The 7292-nt window shown below is 36.8% G+C and overlaps 1 pseudogene; it reads right to left on the reverse strand.

Annotated features, from left to right (window-relative positions):
• Positions 1–394: 394 nt before the first annotated feature.
• On the reverse strand, positions 395–2849 carry LOC149204282 (uncharacterized; annotated as a pseudogene).
• Between the last annotated feature and the right edge of the window lie 4443 nt (positions 2850–7292).

Genomic DNA, 7292 nt, shown 5'->3' on the forward strand with positions numbered 1-7292 from the left:
TATACTAAAGGCAACTAAGAGTACAAAACTACTAAAACACTATATTGATATATACTTGATGATCACAACTAATCTAACAATAAGTTTAAACCAATGCACTTGGGATGGAATCATTCAAATTTTGAACAAATTATTATATAATTTTTATGTAAATTGTGTGCTGACTATTCTAAAAGATAAGATGAATGGTGAAAATTGTTCAATACATGTTTTAGGGTATAAAATAGATTCTTTTCACTTAAGTGTTAGGTGAGGAAAACTATTCTGCCAAAGTCACCAAGGATATACACTCAAGTCACCACCCTCATGGGAGCATTGACAACCCCACCCTCATGGAAATGGAGAAGCTCATTTGAAAAAAAACCTGAAGATCCATAAGCTTCAATAGAATACCTTATTGTTGAATATCAAGCATTTCCTTGGTCTGGAACTGCTCCTCCAGAAGATCCTCACTCGTTTATTTACTAAGAAGCTCTTGTTTCTTCTTCTCCATAACCATGCGCTCAATCTCTTCCTCATCTGGTAGGGGCACATGGGCAACAAACTCTCACTCTCTCTGTTGTTGGCTTCCCTTCTCCTGCTCTCCGATTTATTTCGCCACATCCTCATCTTCCTTGAATAAAACTGGCTTAACCGCAGTGACCTCCACACTCTTCATTGTTAACCTGGCCTGCCTTTCGACAGACTCAATCCTCTGCCACACTCTTGGTGCCTTGACCTGCATCTCCTCCTCTGTGAGTTGCTCGACTTTCTCCAAGATCTTGTCCTTGTCATCCTTGTAGCCATAATAACTTGCATCGTTTCACTTGTAAATATCATAGGTAGACCTCCTCTTTTTTTCCTCCGAGGTTTTATCGAATAGCTCTTTGAGGATGGCTAGGAATTTCGTAGTCCTGAAGTATCTCTAACTGAGTTTATCATAATTTGCATTCAACTACATGACAAAGGATCCCCTAATTTGTATCTAACTACATGACAAGAGATCCCTCACATTCTCGTCCCTCAGATGGCAGAAATAAATAGCAATGATCAGAAATTACGCAGAGGAGAGGTATTGTTTGGTGTTGATAGTAGCAGTACCCAGTGCCCACTATAGATTCAATTTAAACTTTCGGTATTATGGTGGGTCACAGGCTTTGATTGTACTATTTAATGTGCATTTAATATGTTGTACATTTCCTTGGCTCTTTTGTCCATGAAATATAGAGAAAGCGGCAACAAATAGTGGACGAAACAGGATTCACAGGGATATAGTGAAGCCCGAGTTAAACCCGTCTTGCGGCTAGTGCAAAATGGTAGCACCGACAGCATTGTGCACATCCACCTAGTTTCCTTCCAAGTCTGTCATCTTGGCCCCTACTTTGGCATAATTTCTAAAGTGATGTTTGTCAAGTTGGAGGAAATTTTGACCCCTACTTTGGCATAATTTCTAAAGTGATGTTTTTCAACCTAGAAGAAATTGTCGTGAAAGTAAAGTATTAAACCTTGGCATCAACGTTTTCCAATTAAGCATGTGATGTGAAAACCCTGCAAGCAAAAGGCATCAAATCTAGTTATGGAATCATAACTATTATAGTGTAATTCTAACAAAATCCCAATTTTTTTGGTGTGATGTATCTTAGTGAACTTGCAAACTAGGGATAGTATTCCATATTCTCTGTGCAGTGATTAATATTTAACCATAGATCGCCCAATGACCAGGCTACATGGTGAAATGTTCTATGGCCTTAACAAAATTGAGGTCCGTGGAGGAGCTTCAAGAATATTGGTGCTAGATCTCACCACTGAGATATCCTACAATAAGCCAAACGAGATCCCAAAATATGTGCCAAAAAAAAACAAAACGATTAGATAAACCAATTATGATCCAACTATGAAATCTGGAAAATATTTGAATTATCTGGTATAGCTAAACCCGTCTTGCGACTAGTGAAAAATGGTAGCACCGACATCACTGTGCACATCCACCTAGTTTCCTTTCGAGTCTGTCATCTTGGCCCCTACTTTGGCATAATTTCTAAGTGATGTTTGTCAACCCTGAAGAAATTGTCGTGAAAGTAAGGTATTAAACCTTGGCATCGACGTTTTTCCAATTAAGCATGTGATGTGAAAACCCTGCGAGCAAAAGACATCAAATTCAGTTATGGAATCATAACCATTATAGTGTAATTCTGACAAAATCCCAAATTTTTTGGCGCAACAGTGATTAATATTTAACCATAGATCGACCAATGACCAGGCTGCATGGTGAAATGTTCTATGGCCTTATCGAAATTGAGGTCCATGGAGGAGCTTCAAGAATATTGGTGCCAGATCTCATCACCGAGATATCCTACAATAAGCCAAACAAGATCCCAAAATATGTGCCGAACAAAAAAAAAAACGATTAGATAAACCAATTATGATCCAACTATGAAATATAGAAAATATTTGAACTATCTGGTATAGTTAAACTCATCTTGTGACTAGTGAAAAATGGTAGCATGGACAACTCTGTGCCAATCCACCTAGTTTCCTTCCAATTATGTCATCTTGGCCCCTACTTTCGCATAATTAGGGCTGCCAAGCTCTATGATCTGAGCTTCTCAGTGCTCCTTTTCCCTAATCAACTTGTTGATCTCGTCGTTGAGGTCTGGGAGGCAGTATCTGCTAAGGTCTAAGTTTTGAATCTCCGTGACCTTCCCTCCGATCTCTCGTATTATCTGCTGCCTCCATTTGTGTGCCTATACGAGATCACGACATTTTGAAGCCAGAAACGAGTGCCTCTCCTTGGGTTTATTCTTCTCTTTGTTATTAAATGTCAAGAACCTGTTCAGCATAGACTGTGCCTTCTCTTCGTTACGAGCCATTCTTCCCCAAAATCCAAGATCCTCCAGTACGACCTATTATGTTTAAAGCCTTAAGCCCTCCTTGCCTATAACTTCACAAAATAACTAGAAGGTATGAGTAGATTTCATCGAATAGGTAAATCTTATGCTTAAAAAGGCGATAAGGGTTGGAATTTGGAATTTGGAATTTGGATTTATATGTTTACCGTTAAGAACCTTTTCTCTTGAAGAAATTAAAAAATTACCATTCAATAACATTAAAATTCCACTTTAAATAAAAGCAATAAAAAATAAAATTAATGCATAATATTCTATATATATTAATTCATAATTTTGACCATCACTAATGGAATGATTTCATTCAAGTTAATTTTATTGGTGTAGAGAATAATTAGGTTTTTGAGAAAAATTATAATCTTAGATTGGAGACAATTACCTATAAATAGAATAAATAAAACAATAAAACACTTTAAATACGTTTCTTTTTAAATTGAATTCTGCATTTTTTACCATATCAAAATTCTAATTTGAATAAACAACCACTTAAAGAGATAAAAACCTGGAGTTTTTGGGGCAATCGTGAGTCTGTCCTTCGAACCTCCACCACCTACAATATTTGACACTATTCAAGAAACAACCAACTTGATGAATAGAGGATGAAAACAACCACTATAGCCACTTCCTTGAGAATAAAAGAATAAATATACACAAAATCAAATATTTTTAATATATTAATAATTATCACACTAATTTTTACATCTTAATCTTTTAGGTAAATTTTACATGCAAACTATACAATTAACACATTATATACAAACTACATTAAAAATGAAAGTAATTAACACATTCAACATTAATCATCTCATTCCATATTAGTTATTTTTGAGTGTATATATCAAATTTCTTCTATATTTTTGTTGAATCGAAATAACATAAATGTGCCTTATCCCACTCCCTCAGTTAAAACCCAAAATCATGATTGAATTAATTGTACCATTTGTTGTGCATATGCTACTAGTAAATGATACATAAATTTATTGTTTTCACTGAGATATCAAGATTCATTAGAATGCATCTCCAAACTTTGTTAGAAAGATACAATTTGTACTAAAATTTGAAACTTTTGGAAAGTGTAATAACATATTTCTAATTAAATTCACAAGACTAAACAATTAAATGGATCATGGGCAATCCATTGAAGCAAGAGTTGAGGATTTGCTTTCTCGGATGACTATGGATCAGAAAATTGGGCAAATTACTTGGACTGAGTGTGGGGCAGCCAACCCTGATGATGTAATTGAGAAGTTTGGAAATGGCACATCCATGGGACCCTATTTGCTCTTTGTTTGAATTTTCTTTACATTTTATGGGAATCTGTAGTTCATTTATTTCATATTGTCTTTCAAAGAATCTTCATACCTATGTCCATGTTTTGAAATGTCTTCAATGCCCAGAAATAAAAGAGCTTCCTTTCGAGGAGCACTTTCTATCATTAGAACTCCAAACTATAGAGCCAAGTTATCTAGAAAAGAGGAAATTAAAGGATGCATATAATTTAGAATGTGCATTTTTGAGGATCCAAAATTGTTTGGGTAGAAGCACACTCCACATTTTGCAAAAATGGCCTGAGTGGAATTCCACCTTAGACAAAGCTAGATAGAAGTCGTGAAGTAGGGCTTGACAAAGAGGGTGACCATTATAGGGCCCTCCCAAAACTGCGAAAAACTATGTTGGTTTGACCATTTCCAGAATCCTCCTATATAACATACAGTGCGATCCTATTTTGGTCATTTGTTATACCAACCATGCACTAATTTAGTTCCTGGAATCCATTTCTTCTGTAAATAAAAATATTGTTCGAATCAGTGGTGATTCAAAAATTCAATGTTGAAGCCAAGGTTGAATGTCCTTTTTGGAAGACTTCGTGATAGAGACAATGAATTAATGTGTACCAATGTGCAAGAGAAAATCAACAGGTGTTCAACTTGACTGAGAGGTATGGTAGAAAGGGACGAGAGATGAACTAGTGGTTGATAAAGCTGATGAAAAATTTAAAGGGAAGCAGATAGTGTCGAATAAATCTTCTTCAGTAGAGATATCTCTAGACAAAATACTTAGTTCCCAATATTTATGGTCGTTTCCATAAAAATCAAAGATCAAGTTGCATAATCATTAGTTTCAGAAAGCCAATGAAAAGGTTGAGGAGGAACTGCACAATCTATCTGAGAGATACAAAGAAATATGTGATGGGTTACTTCAACATGATCATAAGCCTAGCCTCAAAATTTTAAGAAAAGCAAAAGTTGTGGGAATGAAAACCACTGGGGCTACTCAAAATTATGTCCTCCTCTAGGCATTGCAAGAAGAAATAGTGGTGATAGAAGAGGCCGTCAAAGGTTTTGGAGGCCCATGGTCTTCCCTGCATCAACTCCTTCACTCAACATCTCATTCTCCTTGGTGATCACTTACAGTTGCATCCTTTTGTTGCGGAATATGAATTATGCATGAAATACAAATTGGAAATCTCCCTCTTTGAGAGATAAGCAGAGGGATCGAGCATGTGACCCTAAGATGCCAAAGAAGAATGAGGCCTGAAATTTCAATATTAATATCTAATATCTATCCTTCATTGTAGGGATTGATAAGTAGAGAGATTGAGCATGAAACCCTAAGATGCCAAAGAAGAATGAGGCCTACAATTTCAAGATTAATATATGATCTCTATCCTTCATTGTAGGACCACAACAATGTGAGAAAGTATGAAAACATCAAAGGAATTAGAAGTGATGTGTTTTTCTTAAATCATAAAGCCATGAAATCCTAGGTATTGGACAACAACAACAAGATTAACGTAAACGAAGCGTGACTTGTAGTAACATGGACATAGGCTTTCATTTAATGTTTAATGGGCTATACAGAAACTACAGAAGCTACCACACCTATTGTGGAAGCTAGGGCTTAACGGAGCAGCCTTGCTCCTAAAAGAACCAATTCAGAACAACCATGGAAGGCAGGAACCAAGAACATGGAAAGGTAAGAGCTTTGTGGATTTTAACCATAAATCATGAACCAAGCATGAGTCGTGGAAGGCTAGAAGCTTTTTGACTTTCGAAGGAACCATGGAGAGGAAATACGACCATAGTAACAACCACATTGTTATGTGAATATAGGAAGCCATGGAGGCTTTTACCTTTACCTTTTGTACATAGGAATCAATCATTCCATATGTATGTGGGCCAGTACTAAAGAAAATCATGGAGCTACACTCTCTATGTATGGCTTTGCACTATGTAGTTTTTGACCTAAATTTATGGCCTAGATCTCGGGTAGTGTATCTCCTAGTTTTCCCTTGGCTGTTAGAGTGAGCACTTAACTACTTAACGGAACCAAAAACATTCCTCCACTAGACTCAGACATTGCCATAGCAGCTAGACCTTACAAAATTAGCCCTAAGTGCACAACTTGAATTTCAAAGTAATTTCACCATGTTCATTTGTTTATTGGACCACATATTCAAAACCTTACCTATTCAAGAGGGGTATGTGATCTCTTAGGCACCCACCCATTCTGTTGGGTCCCTATAATACTAGTGATTACCCCATTACTATTGTAGTTATACCCCCTATTTATATTGTTGTGCCCCTATTACCCCCATATTGTTATTTCTGTGCCCCATAGAATCCCTCTATTGTTATTTTTGTGGCTTTATATTATTATTGTTAGGTCGGCTGGATTATATTGTGACTCCTTAGACTCCTATATATAGAAAGGAGGTTTTGTCATTTGTATCATCCAAGAATTGTTCATTTATGTAATGTAAAGGAGGTTGCCCCCTCGAAGAGGCTGAATTCTAAGGCGTGGATATCTCTTTTCTATCTTTTTGTGAGCTGGTTTCATAACATTTGGCATCAGAGCTTTGGATTCTAGGGTTTCGCTGATCCAAACAGGTCATCGTGGAATTCTCGCTATAAATTTTTTTCTGTGACGTTTCAGAACTCGCAAAAAAAACCCATTTGAGAAGAAATCGCGCTGAACCTCGGGTCCAAATTTCAGAGAGTTTCGCGCGATATTGGCGGAGATATGATCTGAGGAAGTTGGTATTTTTGCAGACTCCTGAATTACATTCAAAACAGGTGACCTGGGGAAAATCGTCATAACTTTCTCTCTGGGGATAAAATTGAAATTTAGTAAGAAGATACAGAAAGAGGACGGACTGTAGTTCCTTTTATGTGTGTTTTAGATTCAAAGGTTGAAACAGGGACTCGTGGCACGTTGTACAATTTTGCTCTACCGAACCAGTCTAAAAGCAAGTCACTGTGGGAGATTTCACATAACGCTTCTTTGGAGAATCCAATTTGGCTCAGACTTGTGGCATTGGAAAGAGGACATAGAAGGCTACTACAGGTAGCAATTTCAGAATTGGATGATCCGAAATTACAGAGATACATCAGATTCAATATCAGG

This window comes from Pinus tabuliformis, chromosome 1_2, assembly GCF_031772625.1.
Source record: "Pinus tabuliformis cultivar Carrire ecotype Pingquan chromosome 1_2, CPIR1, whole genome shotgun sequence".
In the NCBI taxonomy this organism is placed as follows: Eukaryota; Viridiplantae; Streptophyta; class Pinopsida; order Pinales; family Pinaceae; genus Pinus; species Pinus tabuliformis.